Here is a 20656-nt window from a genome sequence, read left to right as displayed (position 1 = left end):
TCGATGTTTCTTCTGCTCGATGGATAATGTCTGTGAAGTGATGACGTATTTTTGACAGTAAAGTTCCGTCTGTGAATTCGTATTCGTACTGATGAAAGTGTAATTGTAAATTTTCATTTCGTGATTGTAATTCATGACGTCGTAATTTTTCAATTCGTATTCTGATGGATAAAAACACACAGTATATTTTATGTAGACTGGACTCATTTGAGAGTTTACAAATATTTTTTATGCGCAACTACAGCAAATATGCACGGATTTCCAAATACGCAGGATTTCTATTTTATGCGCACGAATATTTTTGACAGCTTTCTTACTCCATACACTTTCCTCTGTGTTCAGAATCACAGTCATAACCAAAGATCTGATCCAGCGCCTCATAAACAGTGAACCTGCTCATGTTGACTGATGCTGCAACAGAATACAGCTGATAATATCTCACTAAAACCCTGTTTATATATGATAATGTTTATTTTAGATTCAAAATGTATCAATGTGCTGCGAGAAACAGAAGAGTTCACGAGGGTGAAGAGGACCTTTGTGTGTGTGTGTATGTGAATATAGATTCTACGTGAAAGTTTGAGTTCATGTGGGGGAGGGGTGGTGAAGGGGGCCTGTGTGTGTGTGTGTGCGTCTGCATGAGTTCAAATTCAAAGATAATATAATGCATGAATATAAAGAACAGAATGAAGTAATATCTTCAGAGAAAAAAAATAAAGTGATTTTGAAATCGAGAACAGATGAAAAGGATTACACATTTTGAAGTACGATATATTTTTGGAGAAAATATTGACAAGAAACAATAAACAAATTTACACACTCAAACAACAGCGGGTTTATCAATAAACACTTGAACACTTGAAAATGTACAAGTAACAAAAACACAAATTGCAATAATAAATGAATAAAAAGCAGAATTAATCAAATGAAGCCAGGCTCTATATTACAAATAGGATTATTTTTCTACAAGAAAGTTTGAGTTCACATGGGGGAGGGGAGGTGAAGGGGGCCTGTGTGTGTGGTGTTTGCGCGTCTGCGTGTGTGTGTATCTAGATTCTATGGGAAAGTTTGAGTTCACGTTGTGGAGGTGTGTTGAAGGGGGCCTGTGTGTGTGTGTGTGTGTGCGTATGGGTGTGTGTGTGTGTGTGTGTGTGTGTGTGTGTGTGTGTGTGTGTGTGTGTTGTGGGACACACTGAGCCATATTTGATCCACGGAGCAGCCCACAGCTTGTAAGTGATGCATAAAACAGCCACTATTCTCTGCCGGGTCATTTTTGAACTGTAACACCACAAATGTCACTTTATTTATTTTTTTTGAGACCTTTACAGTTTACTGAAATGGAGACATTTTTTTTGTTGAGTTAAAATAGTTGTGTCTGAGGATTAGATGAAGCCTCGTTCCAGTACAAAAAAGCAAATGGTAGTTTTTACAAACCTAAACTTGAAAACGGGTCAGTTTTGACCCGAACACAATATCAGGGTTAAATTGGCCTATAGAAAGTTGTGATGTAACCTGAAACACGGTAATATGATAAACAAATACATTTGTTCTAAGCATTTACTCATCTCTTCAGCAATTCTGATACAGTCCTCCAGATTAAGCATTCAGCGCCTCTTCCTTGGCCGAGATCCACTGCACTGATCCTCAGCAGAACAATAAAGAGTCTGAGAAGGTCAAATCAGATTTTGTAAATGCACAATCCATCAGTGGCGTGCGGTCAGGGCAACCAAGGCAAGCAACGGTTGTCCAGTAAACTCTAAAATCATTGCATGCCAAAAGTATAATTAAATAGTTTTGAATTACATCCAAATAATCCCATTTTCTCCATGTTGAAACTGTGTTGAATAAACCCGTATCATCAGCCACAGGAGTTTGTAGTTTCACGTTTGTAATGATCAGATATTAGTTAGAAATACAGGCTGTGATTTAGTCAAACGGTGAACGAGTTTCAGTGCTAGTTTGTGTGAAATGGAGGATCTGGATGGAGTGATGCATAATTGACAAGACCACAAAATATACCAGGGTTATTTGAAGAGTCTCACCGTCTGCTGTAAAACTCTACACAGTCACTGATTCTGAAAGTATATATGACGGTTTTTGGTGACCTTCTCATTATGTTTCCTTATTATGATTTATTATTATTATTATTTCCGGCTATCTGCTCTGTTGTTAGCTCAACCAAAAACATTTAAAACAGTAGCCATCATCTCCGCTTCTCATAACTGCTGCGGGAAAGTCATCTGGTGTAGGAGCCACACAAATCTGGTCGGTCCGGTCCCAGCTTCTTCACTCTCTTTGTTTCTTGAAGTGAATGCTTTGCAAAAGGGTTCCACCGAAGAGAAGCCGCAGAACTGACTCCTCCTTTTGTCATTCTCGTGTTGCTTGTATTGGGTGAAATTTCACTCGCTTGGTCGCTGGTTTGTCTTATCAAATCTGACAACCTTGCACACAGGCGGAACACTGCAGGGACACGAGAGAGAGAGACAAAGCGTCCCAGGAATTAGAACACCCGGGAGGACAAGCTGTGGGAGGGGATTCAGTTGGGTGTTAACTCAGGCTAATACTATAGGGTCTGAACACTAAATCAAGATGCACAGCTGTGGGATTTGTGGACAGGGATAACGCAGAGGACAGCTGAAGGACGAGGAAAGACGGTTAAAAAAAAGTGCAATTTTTTTAGAGTGGAACTGGTAATGAGTGCCTTTTTCACTCAATAAATTATAAAACTATAAACCCATGGTATGCAGTCTTGTGAATCCTTTTTTCAACATGCTTTTGGTCACCTTGGGATAAGTGTTTCACATTTTTTTTAAACTTGAAATAATGTCTGCATTCAGAAAGTATCGACGACAGCTCTGCTCACCATGAGGCATTTAGGCGTTGGAGCTCCCTCTGCTGTCTGCAATGGGAACAACCGATGGCAAAGGGAATTAATAAATTCCTTATGCTCTGTGAATGCTACACTAATAGAATCAACACACTATAGGAAGAGTTTGTTGATGGTTTATGGTTATATTCACTGTATTGAGCCGGTCTATGGCCCTCGATCGGCCCTCTGCTTCGTCTGTGTTTAGACATGTGGCCTGTGGGTTTTTTCGGAAGGTTCAATGCGTGTCCTAAAAAGAAGCACGAGAGATGGAGAATCCGAGAGAACAGGCCACTTTATTTCAGCATTTCCATTGAGAGAGATTCAAGTTGATTACCAAGTACAACTGCCACCCCGGAACGACGTCTCTGACCAACTCAAAATCAGGGGTAGCTTTATACTACATCTTGACAAAACATTAACTTGTTGATTTAGCATATACAGCAAGAAAATGAACAATACTGCTGACCCAGTACACCTTATCATGGGTGGAAACATGCCACGGGGTCCACATATGTCAGTTTTTCTGCTTCGTGGCACTCAAAGTCCAGAAAAACATGTTCTTTATGGCACTCCAAGTACAGAAAAACATGTTATATAGACCTATAGATAGTCATATGTGTTTTCCACCCTGTTGTCATTCCAAAGTCCATAATATTGGGTGAATTAGCATGACCAATACATAATATTTCCCACAGGCCCTTGATGAAAAAAGTTTGGACACCCCTGGTTTAAATAGAGATACCCTTTCCTCAAGGTCACCTCGCTCCTGTTTCCTCAGTGGGTAGATAGTGAAGTGAATGTAATGGTAAAACTCTAAATTTTAGGTCAGGTTTTTTTTCTATGGACTGATTGAACTCCAGCTTCGCAGAAACTCTCAACTCAACTAGAAGCTGAATGATGGCGAGTTTACCCAAACATTGAACTTAGATTAACTTGAATCAGAATACCATATAACTGGACTGTTTTTTTATTTTGTTTTTGTTGTTGTTGCGTTCTGTCAAAAAAAAAATATTTTCAATATACTTCACCCAACTTCATATTCATGTCTTATGTCTCTTCATTCACACTCGGGCTCCTCAAAGAACCAATCTTCTGATGCTGCTTTTGTGGCCGTAGTCTGCCCCGAGCCCTAACAAATTTGCGTTACATTTAGTAACTGAAAACTTGCACTCTATTGGCTGACCAAAGTGCCAATTAAATGCTAACTATACACCTGTCAATCTCACGCTCCGTCCTCCCCTCACTCGTGAACAAGACCCCGAGATACATGAACTCCTCCACTTGAGGCAGAGACTCTCCGCAGACCGGACACGTCACAGTAACATCACATGACCACTCTGAAGAAGACTGCGAGTGAGCAGTGAGCAAAATGTCAGGTATGAAAATAAACTCTTGGTCTGAAAAATTAACCTAATAACATAAAACATGCTTTGATTTCACATAGATTACTGGATGCCAACCTCAATTGATGCACCACAACGGAACCTGCCTGGACAACGATTACACAGATATAAGGCTGCTTGGTAATATAAAAGTATTCATAATCGGTACTGAGTGTCAAGTCTCTTCCTCAGTATCAAAAATGAGTTTAAACGTTTAGTATTTTGACAACACTACCTACTACCTTTTAAATAGAAACCAAAAGAACGCATTCATCCACAGCGCTACTTAGAAAACCTTCTCTTTTTTGCCCTCCTCTGTTCTCTGTAGCTCAGCTCTTGTGCTCCAGTGTGCAGACAGAAGCGTGCAGATGTGACCGGAGAACTCCTGAAACGTACTTTGGAGCTGCGAGAGGCGTTTAAACGGGATGACACAGTAAGTACAGCCCGCACGCCTTATCACCGTTTATTCCCAGCGACAGTGTGAGCCCCGCCGCGGCACAAAAAGATCAAATAAAGCTAATGCAGATGAGCTGTGTACCGCGTTCCACGAGACGAGAGAGGGCCTGGCAGGTTACCGTGGTAGAATTGACTCAAACTGTCTTCTCCGCTCTGCCTCACGCTGTTTCATTCGGTCGACTGCAGTTAATGCGTTGGAGCGTTTAGCCTGGGCCCGTGTTCAGGGAGGTCACATGCTATTTCGGGCTAGGGTATGATGCATGTGGGCCGCTCTGATTTCTGCACTTACACACCAGACACATATGGATCCTTGTCATGTGCACTAATGTGGGTGAGAAAACAGGAAATGAATGGAGACGGGGAGAAGGTTTTTATACTGACTGGTTTGCAGACAACAGTAATGGCAATAATAATGCTCTGCCTGATTCATAAAACAGAGCACCACCTGGATTTAAAGCCCCACTATGTAACTTTTTAGCCCGATTCATCAGCCGGTTTCACTTTGTGGAAACCGTCTGACCTCACAGCATTAGCATTTGTTCGCTTGACGGTAGACTGATACTTTAACCAATCGCTGCTATTTGGTCGTGACGTTTGTAATGCGCCAAATCCTGTAGGAAGAAGGGCGGTAACGTCTTTCCGATTGATAAATTCACCAAATATTCTCTTTGTTCCTCGATCTCAGGATTCGTTGCCAACACAGAATGTCTGTCTTCGTCTACATCCATCTCGACGCTTTGTTTACTGTTGTGCTGTTTCACAAACGGGACCCAGACAGACGCTTGAGTTTGACATCATGGCGTCACAGCTCTTCGCTGATTCGCAATCTACAACTTCCGGGGTTGTTGCAAACCGTCTATTGTATTCTGATTCTTGACCTAGTCACAGGAGAGAAATGAAATTGAGTGGAGGCACTAGGTGGTGTCAGGTTAGTAACTTTTACCCAAAAAAACAGAACCATTACGTGTCCTCCTACTGCTTGTTTCCATGAAAATGTTGCTCTTGCTGTAATCTTCTAGCCAGGCTGGCACCACCTAGTGCCTCCGCTCAATTTCATTTCTCTCCAGCGACTAGGTCAGGAATCGGGGGTCAGGTTCGCAAAAACCCCGGAAGTGCAAGTTCAGGCACCAGCCAATCAGCGAAGAGCCATATATTCTGTGTTGGCTATGATTCCCCAGATCGAGGATTTAAAGCCAGAACAAAGAGAATGTTTGAATTTTATGAAGGGGAAAGACGTTATTGTCCTTCTTCCAACGGCATTTGGGAAAAGCTTAATATACCAGTTAGCCCCATTAGTGGTGCATTACATACAAATAGCAGCGATTGGTTAAATGACAAAAAGTACCCGCCTACCATCGAGTGAATGAATTCCAACGCTGCAAAGTCCGACGGTTTCTTCGAAGTGAAATGAAGTAAAACCGGCTGATGAATCAGGCTAGTAATATTCCACAGTGTGAGAAATCATACATTTCCATGGAATCATAAAGTGCCACCCAGGGTGTCCAAACTTTTTTTCTTTCATCACAACAGAGCCTCCAAACCTTTTAATAAGGCTTTGGATAAATACTTTTAGGTCAACATCACAATGTAATATGATATTGAATCTATAGCATAAAAACATTTTGAAATCTGCTCTGTTTATGCTTTACAAGGTTATTTTCAAAGTAAAAGTGGTACATTATCTGACAAAAATTCAATACTTTGCTCTATAGTCCAGTACCGGATGGCGTGCAGCCCGATGGTCTTTTTTCTCCCAGCGACTCCTATTTAACTCATGAGTACATTTGCTACTGATTTATAAGGAAAACTGTAATCCTCTGGTTAATAAATATGTTACAGAACCGTAATTATTATAAAATACTTTACAGGAGCAGTAAAGTTTCCATCGCTTTATTAAAATTCACAAAGCAAAGAACCTCTGAGGACCCCTTAAGAATGGTTGGTCGAGAATGACTCAGCCGGAGTGCAGAGGTGTACAAGTGCAGAATGAACACAAACAGTAGCAGCATCGTGTTTCCAAACCGCTCCTTAGTCATCCATCACATTAGCTGATGGACGGAATTTCAAATTTCCTGATGGTTCCCAATTATTTTTTGGGCTATACACCAGAAAGCAGTCACACAGAGATTTGACAGCTTTAGAAGTTAGAAAAGATTTGTATTTAAAGTGACATTGTTTTCAGCCACTGATCCTCTCTCTAAAAATGAAATGCCAGCCCTGTTAAAATAAGCTGTCACTTACTTGATGTTTTATCCAAAGCAAATTATTTAAATTTTAAGCAGAACTATTTAAAATGTGTGCATTCATTTAACAGAAAATACTCACAGTGACATTTGGTGACGCAGAATTCTAACTTTACTTGTTTAACACCTGATAAATTGCCCAGCTATGTTTATTTATTGAACAATTTAGGAATAGTATATTACAAAAGACTTTAAGGGGTAGTATACATTTTTTTTTTTTTAGGTTTTATATGCCATCCATGCATGTATGAGTATTTTAGTGATCTCTTTTGGGTCCTATTCGAACACTTACTGCAGTTGGCTGGAAGATTCTGTCCAACGTTCCACACAACAATTCTCCATGAATATACAAAAAAAGTTTATAAAACTGTACAAAACAAACACAACTGGACACAATAAACCAACCTGACAAATCTGAGCAGACGTTTTGGGGTACAATCCTTATTCCGACTCCAACAGACCCCCGCCCCGATGTCCGTCATTCCGACAAACCTCCATTCCGACACCTTTTATGTCGCCGTTCTGACAATCCACTCATAGTTTGGAACATCGCCTATTTGCCTTGTGTTTGTAGAATATTAGTGTTTTTCTACTTTCAATCTCTAAGGAGCAGGACTGAAAGTTGACCGGTGCACTCCGGTGCTGCGTACTGTTATAGGATTTTCTCAGGTACGCTGCTTGGACCGCACCTCTAAACCAGAACTGAAACCACGACTAAACCAGAACTTAAACCAGGACTAAATCAGGACTAAACCAGGATTAAAATCAGGACTAAAACAGGTCTAAACCAGGTCTAAACCAGGACTAAACCACGCCGTGTGCACCGCGCCTCCTCCTTCCGCACACCGCACGTCTTGCGCCTTCAGTCTGTGAAAATATTGTCTCAAAAAGAGCGTCACCGCAGCTTAATAATTACCTAGTGTGTCAGGATGGTGGAATTTTGGAGAAAAAAAACCCCAAAAAGCTCAAGTGCCGCCACTCCAATCAAGAAAAAAAAAAAAAAAATGTCAGAGTGTTGGAACGGCAGCATGTAACTGTAGTTTCAGCAATTTTTTTATAATTTATTTTATTTTATTATTATTATTATTTTTAATCACATAAAATACAGTGAATAATTTAAATATGTGCATTTATAACATGTTAGAATGAGGCACAGAGGGGCCATTTTACCTGGAAGATCTGAGGGCCACATTTGGTCCCAGGTCTATAGTTTGAACATGTCTGCATTAGCGGGATGCACGCTGATTGTGTTGTTATAGCGCTCTGAAGGGGGAGTGGCTTAGTGTGAAGTCCAAACGAGACTCAAAGTGTCAAAAACAAAAGTGAAATTGATAAAATATGTTAATACATTGCTTTCAGCTAATATAGGATTTTCTAAATCTTAAAAGGTAACATGGTTATATAAATATTTAAGTGTTAGCAGTCAGTACCCAGTAGGAGTAAAATACCTCCTCTTTAAATAGAAACAATAGAGAGAATGCCTTTTTGTCTTATTTTTATCTTCACTTAACAGTTCTACCCAAAAAGTTCTGACCAGTAAAGCAGATTGGCCTCGCCTGACACCGGCTCTTTTGACAGAGAACTTTCTCAAAGACTGCAGTGTGTTAACATTTTCCAGCAGACAGCTCCTCACAAGAGTTTCAAATATGAGCGTAACCTACCGAGACCCGGCGGTGCAACGGGCTTGGATATAAAGGAATACCCCGAATCAAAGAGAAGCCAAGGTGATGACTTGTTCTGTTCCCAAGAGAGACGGAGGAGTGCGCCAAATAAAAGGATCAAAAATCAGGACTGGAGCTTCGGCGGAGAGAAAGAAACAATTTGTGCTGTAATGGCTGGCCCCGGGGTTGGTGAAACTCATTCGCTGCCGGTGCGCAATTCAATTTACCAGGCCGGTGATTTAAAAGGCCTCAAGTGGGGAGTGTACGCTGTGAGTTGTGCTACGCGGACCCTGCAGCTAGTCGCCCCAACGGCTAGTCTACCTTGTTGTAACCCCTTATCCCGTCCACACCCCATGTCCGGCAAACTCCATCTGGCACCTCCAGACTGTAAAACGCATTATGGGAATCCTAATTGACACAACACACTACTCGCCTTAGGAACCAAGAGAGAGTAGTATTTTTATTTTTTTCTCTCCTTTCTTTCCAGAGCAAACTGCAGTCGACTGTGGAGCTAGGAAAGCTTTTCTCCGTCTCGATACATACGCTGCGCACGGCGAGAAAGTCTATTTTTCTGTGCAATCAATATGACTGCAGATCCCGCTGAGACACACCTCGCTGGATGTACTTACCGTTCTCAGGAAAATGGAACAGGGAAAGGAATACAAGGTCGAATTCCGATGGATTTAAGAGTAATCCTCTTATGTGCACTCCGCTGCAATTAGCAACGCCTTAGCGGTAATTTACTGGGACACGAAAGCACTCAAAGACAAGGAAAAACTGTGAATGAGTTAACTGGAACCTGATGTGGAAATAGGGAAATGTTATGATAATTATTTGTCTAATGAAATGTATTCCTGGTTTTCAGTCACATACTTTTGTTCTTACACACAATTCATAAACAAAGTCTGTATCATAAGCTCTTACTATTTAAAAAAAAAAAAAAAGCTGTATTATAAAAGGGTCAGTCCATATGAAATCAGCCGCCCTCCCCCTATGAGCCATCTCGGATTTGGCTGAAAAAAAAAAAAATCTAAACATTTCTAGACTGACCAAATGAAAGAATCTCAAATTTTAGATCAATCACTTGAGTCGTTCCTGAGTTATGGCCCACTGAAATTTCGGGGCCATGCTCACTTTTTCTGAAGCCTTAATTTATAAGCAGGTTTGAGAGAGCATAACTTCATCAAAAATAGAGCTATGAAGATGAAAATGTGTATTATTGTAGATTCTTGGTCATAGATTGTGAATCTGTTGTCAAATATTGTGTATGTTTTTTAAGGGAGGCGCTGTGGGCCCACAAAATCTCACATTTGGTTGCCGCTCAATTTTTTTTTTTTTTTTTTTCAGTCTTTGAGGTCCAAGATCTGTTCACTCCAAGAAGATATTTACAAACTAATATGGTCACAAACCAGATCTCATCTTTTTGGCATCTTCTTTGGACCCTCGGTTCCCCATGTGGGCACAGTTAGATGTTGATACATTTTTTACCAGAAAAACTTTGGCATATTCTGATTAGTTTAAAGTAATAAAAACATCTACTATTAACTTCCTTCATTTCAAGTGGAATTTTTGAAAATGAGCTCTCACAGGTCATTTTTGGTGGAGCTTAGGTACTTTTCCACCTGCTAGAAAAGTTAAATGACCTTTAATAGACTTAAACACTAGTTTAGTAGTAAAACGGCTGATTTCATACGGACTGATCCAAAAGTAGTAAATTACTATAATATGTTGCTCTTTGTTGTAACACACTAATGTTCGGCATTACAGGACATTTTTTTTTTAATTACTGGGTACAAATGTGAGTAACGCTCGTCACAATGCATTTTTAACCTGGATTGAAGTGGTGGGTTTTTCGTTTTTCTTCATACAAATTTGCTAAAATCACTGCGATATCAGCAGTGGTGAAACGTTATCGCTACGGTTCTGAAAGTCGGGACAGGCCCGGAGGTGTGCCCGTGTAGACTGTCAGGTGACCACGAGCAAATGGACCAACGCAGAACTCCGAGTACTTTGGCAAGTTTCTTTGAAGTAACTTGCCAAACAGTTTTTACAATCACATCTGAACCTGTGTCTCCAGAGCCTTAACCTGCAGATAGAGACACATCCAAGTTTCTCTCTTTCTCAGTTTATGGACAGACCAGGCCTCATGTTAAAGCTCAGCACCTCCACAATTCACTCACTGAGCTGCAGAGGCTGCACTAGCACTGACTCATGACTTCTACGTTGATACTCGCAACCTAAATGTGAAATATCTGGGGACACAGATGGGTGAAGTTTATGAAATTTAAAATGAAAATTCTTACTTGCAGTTCCTTTAATTGCTATGGCAACAGTACTCATTTTTCATGTCTTGACACCCATTTAATTATTATTCAGGCTTTTAAACTGAGTTGAAGAGAGGCGCTGAGCAGAGCCAAAGCAGTGTGCTACAACTGATAATGAAGACACCTCATAATGCCGTATGCTTGAAAATAGAATATTTGTTCCAAAACGAATTATTATCCCTTTAATACCCGAAACAAATAAAACAGTAATAAAAATGTCTGTTGTCTATACAGTATTCACCGGTTAATGCAGAACACAATGCAGAAAAGAGCTTGTCTAGTCACTAGGACTGTAACGGTGCAGGTATTCGCTCTGAACCGGTTCGGTACAGGTTGTTTGGGTCGGTGCAGAGCTGCGCACTATTGAGTTTGCGCAATTTGTGTGTGTTTACATTTCGCCACTACATGTGCAGCTACACAAAAGGCTCGGCTCTTTAATATTCACAAGGGAACCCGTCCGTGATTGGGGTGGCAGTGTTTCCCCCAGTGCTTTATAGTTAGGGCAGCCACCTTGACAACAATTGCCCCCCACCTTGACTACGTCCCTCCGAACCACGTGAATCCTCATAAAACTATGGTCGTCACACCCCGGTCCTCACTCTTGCATTTTCCAGCACAGAATCTTCCCCCCATTGACATTGTAACTGCAGCAGATCTGCACTTACTGCAGACAAAGTTGTTTTTTTTTTCTGGCCAAAAATGTGAAGACTGAGTAAAACTTCATGCTGGAACCGTTAGTGCTGCGCTTTGTTCACTATTTACAAGGCATTTATTATTATTATTTTTTTTTATTATATCTCTTTTTTTTTTTGCTTATTTGATAATATTTTATTTAACTTATTAGTATTACCAAACAGCATTTATTGCATTTATTTTATTTTCCCATTTGTATAATGTTAAAACTAATTGTTGGTTTAATAAAAATACAAATAAACAACAAGCAGATGGTTTTGTATTTTGTTCCCATACTGTACCGAAAATGAACCGAACCAAGACCTCAAACCCGAGGCACATACCGAACCGTGAGTTTTGTGTACCATTACACCTCTACTAGTCGCCCAAAACTCATGTGCCCCTGTGCCATAGGTGTGATTGACAGTCAGACTAACCAGTTCATAAAAGTGTGATTCGACTCCACTGATTCACTTTCTACTGAAACATCATCGCCTCTCTCTGTAACCGCTGCTGTCAGACTCGTCTTTCTGACCTTTAAATTTTCATATTAACCTGCTCCACATGATTCTGGTGTCCATAAATCAAGATATGATCATTAATAACAAACCAATCAGGTGCCTTCTTTCCCCCGGGGTCCTGCTAGTTTTACCAACAACCTCGCTCCAAACTGACTCTTTGGTTGTGCACCATGATTACAAATATGGAACTCTGCTCCAAATTCACCCCGTACCTGTTAGCCTTGTTTGGATTTATTTTGCTGGAGCTGAACATTATGGATCTAAAAAGTCCACTTTGCAGATGATGTCACAACCTCAGGCTCCAAGCTCAGACTGCAGCCCAAAGTGACCCAAATCTATTTTTTCACCCCTATGCTCCTGTATCTGATCTTTTAATGAGTGCATATACATGCACATCAATAACCCGGTTATGATCGGGTTTTTTGAGTATCCCGGTTTCTTGATGGTGCATGTATACGCAGTAACCCGGTTTCAGTAACCCGGTTATGGCAGTATCCCGGTTATTAGAAACCGGGTTACTGTAGCTGGTTTATTCCGATAGTAACCGTGTTACTTGTGGCATGTATACGCAGTATCCTGGTTACTGCAACATAAAGTTGAGTGCGCATGCGTCCAAAAGACACTTTCCAGCCTTTCACCACAACAGTAGTGACATAAATAAATTGACCAACATAAATAAAGTGACCAAACGAGTGAAATGACTGTAAAATAAAGAGCTGCGCTAAACCTGCACACGTACAATCTGCACTCGTACGACCTGCACTCGTGTGACGCTGAAAAGCTAAAACATGAACTATCTCCTTTACTCTATATGCACAGAACACACTTACCATCATTAGCGCCTCTTCTGTCACAGAAATAACACACATAATCCACAGAGTCGTGTCATTTAGTCCAAAAGAAACTGATGGCATCAGCGGCGCAAGGAGCGAGTTGTTCTTATCGCCGCTAACAGTTTATGCTAATTAGCCAAACGGTCTTAAGTTTCATTTCTGTAAAACGTAAACAAATGTGATCACAGCTGAATTATCTGATCAAACGGGCTGATGTGTCTATAGTGTTTATGGTTTATATGTTGTAAAGTTGAGTTTATTTATGCAGAAGATTTTAATGAAGAATCTGCGCAGTGGATTGTGGGAGATCTCGTAGCTTCTTAGCTTCTTATGCTAAAGAAGCTCACGGTTTGTATTTTTCCTGGTTTATTAAATCAATTTAAGTTAATTTTTGCGCCTGCGCATTTGTAAGATTATGTCAAGAAACCGGGATACTCCATTTGATCATGTATACATGTATAGTGCGCATGTAAACGCAGTAACCCGAATACTGACAGAACCGGGGTATGGCTAATAACCGGGTTATTGATGTGCATGTATACGCACTCAATGACAGTCTGAACGACACAGATCTGATTTTTTTCAAATGCGACCCAGACCACTTGGATATGTGCTCCTAAAACCGATACATATCCGATCTTTTGACATGAGACTTCAGTCTGAACGGCCAGGTCACATTCATCCCACCCACACGTCAGGCTCGGAGTCTCGTCAATGGAGGGAAAGCGAGGTTAGCGAGTTTATATAATATTTTTTTATTGCTGTGTTCAGGCCAAATTGGAGGGATCTTTATCAGAACTGGGCATTTTTGCCAAAGAAATGTCCGAGCACGGCTACAGACGGTCCCGGCTCCAATGTCAACAAAAAATAAAGAGCGTGCGAGTCAAATACAAGGAGGCTAAAGACGCAAACAAACGAGGCAACCGTGGACGTGTAACCTGAACATTTTAACACTGGATTTCACACAAAAATCCGAATTGAGCGTTAAGCCCTGCAGTCTGAACGTGGCCTAACAACCAAACCAGCAAATGGCACGCACTCTACCTTCAAAGAAAACCAGAGATAGTGTCTGAAAAACAAGGGAATGTTAAGAATGTTAGAATGTTAGAACTGGAAATGAGGAGGGGTTTTTTTTTTGACAGAGAACATACTGGCTTTGCTTTAGCGTTTGTTTGTCTAAGGTGGTTTCCTGTAATACTTTGCGATAGGATGTCACAATCTATTTTGAACTGTGAAAAGCGCTAATAAAACCAAAAAAAAGTAGTGTACACAATGTAGAACTTAAGGAGTTTCTAGTACTGATGTTGGTTATCTGAAGGCAATTTGAGATCTAAAATATCAAAGCTTGATGTTATTAAATCCCAGTCTGGTCCTTGTGCTAGAGACAGAGGGTTTTGTCAGGAGCACGAGGTAAAGTTAGACATTCTCTCACACGTACAGCTCAGTTCTGATTGGGGTCATTTGTCATCTGTCACTCAAGAGCTCTTTGATGAACACAGACGCTGCATTATGGCGCTTTCTTGGCAGAGTCAGAAATGACAGGGAAATGTGTTTATTATATTAAAATGTATGCTGGAGACATCAAGCCTTCTGATAGATCGCATTTACCAATAAAACTGCTTATCTGAGTTATACAAATAATAATAAAAGTGTGATATGAGTCAAACGTTTATTGTGCAGGGGAGAGTACTTCTGACGCCTCCTTGCTTGAACGGATTTGTTTTAGCTACAAATTAAGAGCTCCATCTGTTGTTGTGTCCCCCGGCAAGACACATAGCCTTCTCCTCCCTTCATTTTAAATGCATTGTAAAAGTTCAAAAAAGGAGATTCATATTGTTAAAGGAACTTTATGAAGCCTGTGCTCTTACAGTTCTAAAAGCGATGCTACAGTCACATCTCTGGTTAGTACCGGGATGGGAGAACGCTGGGAACACCAGGGGCTGCGGCTGTGAGTGTTGGTGGTGGTCGTAGGGACTGATGGAGCTGATTTCTAACCCTAACCCCAACCCCAGGGCAGCTGCGGCTACAGTAGTATTGAATAAATGAATAATGCACCAAACTGTAAAGCGACTTTGAGCATCTGGAAAAGCACTATATAAGACTGATGCATCATTACAACTGAACCTGTGTCTCCGGGGATTTCACCTGCAGATAGAGACACATCCAAGTTTGTCGCATTCTTAGTTTATGCTCAGGCCTCATGTGAAACCTCAGGACCTCCAGAATTCCCTCCCTGAGCTGCAGAGGCGGCACTAGCACTGACTCATGATTGATGCAGGTGCTGGGGGTTTAGGTGGAGACCATTCAGGTCAGACCGAGCCTCCACAAGCTCGGAGCCGAGACTCGGAGCCCACAGCCGGAGCTCGACTGAGACCAGGATCAGAGCGGGACTGAGGCAGGGACCCGAGCAGGACTGAGACCGGGACCAGCCTGGGACCAGAATAAAGAGTCTGGTGCAGGTCCTGCTCTGGTCTCTGCCCTGGCTCAGGCTGGTAACGTATAATATCAGCTCGTTTCCCATGGAAATAATGAGTGTCTCCTCCATGTTCAATGAAAGTTCACATCTGTCTCAGCATTTTATGTCACTGTCAGAACACGGCCCCTGATTGGTTGATGTGACGCAAATATTCGCAGAAAGTTCAAAAATTCAACTTTTTCACGAGCCCTTCCTTTTTGAGGATTCTCCAGTTTCACAAATTCTTGTAGCTCATTTCGCCTTGTGCATTAATGTGTCTTTTAAATAGGGTTAACATGTAAATCGTTCACCTTGTTCGTGCCATTTGCGTCTGGTGTGAGCAGGGCTTAAGGGATTCTGAATGCCAAGAAAAGAGCATTTAAAAACTGTGACCAGGTAAAGCTGAAGCAGGTACAGCAGGATGTGAAGGTCTGCTTAAGAGCGGCTCGAGAATCCTGCAGGAGGAAGCTGGAGCAGAAGTTAGAGCAAAATAACAAACAGGGAGGTTTACTTTATTGTCTCATTACTCTTATAATCTGAGGACATTTGCTAAAAATAACTTGGATTTCAACACATCAGATTTGTATTCATTTTTAATAACATGAAGATATTTCATTTCAAGTAATTAACACAACACTGGCGCAATAAAAGGACTACAATTAATGGTGAGTGTTGATGGTGCCAGGCAATGGATAAAATCAAATTAAATGATACAAATTATTCAACATAGATGTTTTAATTGTATTGTAATGTTTTACCCGCATTCAAAGTTATTTTTTGAGTGATTGATGCTTTTTTGAGTGATCTTAATTGTCCTGCATTTGTGGCATCATTGCACTCAGTTTCATTTCAAAGGCTCAGTACACAATAAGGATTTTGATTATTTAGACACTCTTTTTTTCCCTTTCTTTCTCTCTTTTTTTTTTTTTTTTTTTTTTAAATAAAGAATGTAATTTCAACCAAAAAATGTATGCTCAATTATTACCATGAAATCCTCCCTGCCTATTGTAAAGATTTGTGACGGGGTTTTATTCTGGGTAATGATGAGGTCGTAGTCAGAAGGATGTTTTGATGATTTAATTAATGATAAAGTTTCCAAATTAATAAAGTTTGAAGAGTGCTATCTACAAAACAGTGAAACAACAAAGAAAAGGTATTTACAATTTGTAAAAATAACAGCAGAAATATACTTCATAATGTGTAGGATGTTACCTTCCACGTACAAGTCCAGGTCTAAACTGACTGAGGGAGGGAGCGAGAGTGGCCGTCTTTTATCCCCCAAGACTCCTCCCCCAAGCCAATTAACACTAAATATGGGGTTTCAGCTCTAAAACCCAAGTTAACCATTCCAAAAAAATACAGAAAAATATGTTGAATCACATCGGCCACGTCTCTGCACCTCTATCAGAACCAGGGAAAGTAAAATGAGTATTTTATTGTCGGCAGTGATTTTTTTTCTGATCATGTCACAATGACGTCAGACGCCAATGTCCGGCGCACGAAGACGGGAACAGGAAGTGACTGTCGGGGGCTCTGTTTGACAGTGAGGGAGATGAATACTGGTAGAAGTTGGTTGGAGGACAAAGTGTTGGATATGGATGATTTGGCAGTGGACTTGTCTGTACCCAAAACTACTCCGGCGGTGAGTGGACGATAAATATAGCGGGGAACGGAGCGGACAGACGGGGAGTGAGAAACAGAGCGGGGTACTGGAACGGAATGAATGAATCCAGGTAAGTAGCTAGCGCGTACTTGTTTGGGCGTACTTACGTTAGTGCGCGCTCTGACGGAGATCATTCTAAAAAGTGACCCTATTTGTTTTTTGTTTGTTTTTTTCAGTACCAGCCAAATGATAATGTTGATTCAATACTTGCTGACAGATTTTTTTGCAGTGTAAAATTCAGTTGTATAATCCTTCTGATTCCCACCCTGATGTAGGTCCTGTGCTCAGGTCTGTGCACTGGCTCCTGAGGCTCTGAGAATAGACTTTGAAGCTGCTCTGCTTGTGTAAGTCTCCCCACGGCCGAACACCAAAGTACATCTGTGACGTGTTAGTGCCATATGAACCGTCGGCACTGTGAGGAGCTCAGGGTCAGCCTCCTGCTGGTGCAGCGTGTGCATGTACTACCTGAACCCGACCTGGCCCATTCATTCCCCGCATGTGTGAGCCGCAAGATTATTAACCATACTAAAAGAAGAGAACACATCCCCCCAGGGCTGAAGTGCATTCACTGGCTTCTTGACAATTTTAGAATTACATTTTTAAATCTTCCTCCTGACATTTAAAGCCATAAAGGGCACGGCCCCATCCAATCTGCACGATGCTGTGGCACCATATCATCCAAACAGAACTGCCCTCGCTGGACTACTGGAGCTTCTGGTGTCTAAAAACAGAGTATGGAGGACAGCGTTCAGCTCCCAAGCTCCTGTGTTCTGGACCCAGCCCCTGCCCCCGTCACAGAGGCCCCCCACAGTCTGTACATTTAATGAAATAGTTTGTGGACAGGCTGTTTAGGAAGGAAGATAAAAGCTGAGTTCTGTGAGTTTTCATGGGAGAAAGGGCCAAGGCCGTAACTTTGTCTTCAGGATTGGTGGGGGCATTTTAGATTGGGAAGTTTCACTCTTACACCGTTCTCTGTGACTATGAGGCCGATTGTTCTCAAATAAACAGCATTTAGCCTGGCACCAGTAGAAGAGGACTGTCCAATAATGTCCCCCAGTGTGCCTCATCTACTCATACTCGTCTTTATTCTTTTAACCCCTCTTGGCTTTCGTACTGCCCTTGTGTCTAAAGGAATGCGTCTTGTGAACAAGCGGTTTTGTTTGTGTCAAAATCACACTTCGTTTACTATTTATGGTGAATGTACTAGGACCAGTGTTGGGAGTAACGCATTATAAAAGTAATGTATTACAGTAATGCGTTGATTTTTGCTGTAACGCAGTAATGTAAGGCATTACAGGGGAAAAAATTGTAATATTTTACTCGGTACAAATGTGAGTAACGCGCGTTACAATGCTTTTTTAACCTGGATTGAAGTGGTGGGTTTTTCTTCATAGAAATTCGCTAAAATCACCGTGAAATCATCAGCGGTGAAACGCCGGAGAAGCAGCCGAATAGACCTTCAGGACCGCGGGCGAAAGGACCGACCCAGAACTCTACGCTGTTTAGACCTGGGTCACTCGTCGTCCCTCGAACTAATGCGGTTCACTTTTCGCCGTTTCGCTTTCGCTGATTTTCTTTTTTTTTGTGCAATTTTGCATGCCTTTTGTTTTTAGTGTATGAACACGTATTGCGTTCCTCCCGCTGCGTCCTGATCGGCTAAGGGACTCCTGTCTCCTCTACAGTACAGAATGTGTTCAGCTGCCAAATTTAAATAAATGTTCAATCTCTAGCAGTGTGATTGTGAGGTGCTGTACGGTTGCAAGTTTTCTCTCCGACAAAATCCACAACGTCGACAAAACGTTCTGCACTGACAAAGGCTCCTGCACTCACACCCAAAAGGCAGAGGACGATGCAAACCATCACACAAAAAGTTGGACTTCTGGACACGCTGAAGGAAGGTAGAAGTTACGCGCTGTAGCAGAGTCTTGCACCGGGTCTTGTACCCGCAAATAGTTGCTGAAATCAGGACCGTGAGCCCGAGCAGCAGGGTCCATAAAGAGCGATCGGGCGACAGCCGCTCTTACCTCCGTGAGGTGCGGAGCAGAGCCGCTCCTTTCTCCTGCGGTCACCTTCGAGCCCGTCCTGACAGTGAGTCCTGTTTTAGTCCTAGTTCAGTTCTGGTTTAATTCTCCTCTTCAGTCCTGGAATCAGTCTGAGGTTAGTCCTGTTATAGTCCTGTTTTAGTCCTGGTTCAGTTCTGGTTTAGTCCTGGTTTAGTTCTGGTTTAGTCCTGTTTCAGTCCTGGTTCAGTTCTGGTTTAGTCCTGGTTCAGTCCATATACGGCTCAAAAGTTCATTTTTTTCACAGTTATTTTGGTGAGAGTAACTTAAAGTAATGCAATAGTAATGTAATGTCTTACATTTTAAATGCAGTAATATTGTAATGTAACAAATTACTTTGAAATGACAGTAATAAGTAATAAATAACACATTACAGTTTTAAAGTAACTTGCCCAACAGTGACTAGGACACACTTGAAAAGGTTTACACAACCACAGGATACAGTGCAGATAAAGGCTTGAGGAGAGTACAAGCACCTGGATCATGCAGGAGTGAGGAACCCACCTGACGCAGTGTGAGACGCTCTAGATGTTTCCTTCCAGTTGAGGCGCTGTGTCTTTACACCCATATATACGAATGTGTAATCCAAGACTGCTTCATTCTTGCTGTTTAGTTCCGATGTGCATATATACAGTGTTGGGAAGGTGACTTTTAAAATGTATTCTCCTACAGATTACAGACCCCAAAATGTAATTTGTAACGTAATCCATTAAATTACTTAAAGAGAGTAACGTAATCTGAACATTTTGGATTACTTGATATTGTCATGCCTTTTAAAACCACATGAATGTACCAACCACATCCTGAAAATTCATGTTTGTTCTCTTCAAATTGTCTGTTGAGCCCAAGTCTCCATGAACAGACTTTTGTTTAATGTAGAGAAACAAAGACTAGAATCTTAACATAAGAAGTTTTATCTGCTAAAAGACAATAAAAAGTCCAGTCTTTCCTTAACCAAATTAAAAATATTATTGATAGAGAAATGATTTTGCTGCCTTCAATTATGTCCACCTACTGTTAGTGTCATAATGTTTAGTCCTGGTTTATTCCTGGTTTAGACCTCGTTTAGACCTGGTTTAGATATGGTTTTAGTCCTAGGTTAGACCTGGTTTTAGTATTGGTTTAGCCCTGGTTTAGTCCTAGTTTAGTCCTGGTTTAGTCCTGTTTTAGTCCTGCTTTAGTCCTGGTTTTAGTCCTGGTTTAGTCCTGCCTGTTTACTCCTGGTTTTAATCCTGGTTTAGTCCTGGTTTTAATCCTGGTTTAGTCCTGGTTTTAGTCCTGCTTTAGTCCTGGTTTAGTCCTGATTTAGTCCTGGTTTAGTCCTGATTTAGTCCTGGTTTAGTCCTGGTTTAGTCCTGGTTTTAATCCTGGTTTAATCCTGGTTTAGTCCTGCTTTAGTCCTGGTTTAGTCCTGCTTTAGTCCTGGTTTAGTCCTGATTTAGACCTGCTTTACTCCTGGTTTTAATCCTGACTTAGTCCTGGTTTTAATCCTGGTTTTAGTCCTGATTTAGCCCAAA

At 41.3% G+C, this 20656-nt stretch overlaps 1 pseudogene; it reads right to left on the bottom strand.

Moving 5' to 3' along the window:
- Window positions 1–20656, bottom strand: part of LOC110153106 (hatching enzyme 1.2-like) — a 73865-nt pseudogene that overhangs the window by 37314 nt on the left and 15895 nt on the right.

This window comes from Boleophthalmus pectinirostris, unplaced genomic scaffold, assembly GCF_026225935.1.
Source record: "Boleophthalmus pectinirostris isolate CB_2022bp ecotype Guang Dong unplaced genomic scaffold, ASM2622593v1 HiC_scaffold_23, whole genome shotgun sequence".
Classification (NCBI taxonomy): Eukaryota; Metazoa; Chordata; class Actinopteri; order Gobiiformes; family Gobiidae; genus Boleophthalmus; species Boleophthalmus pectinirostris.
This window is presented reverse-complemented; position numbering and strand designations above follow the sequence as displayed.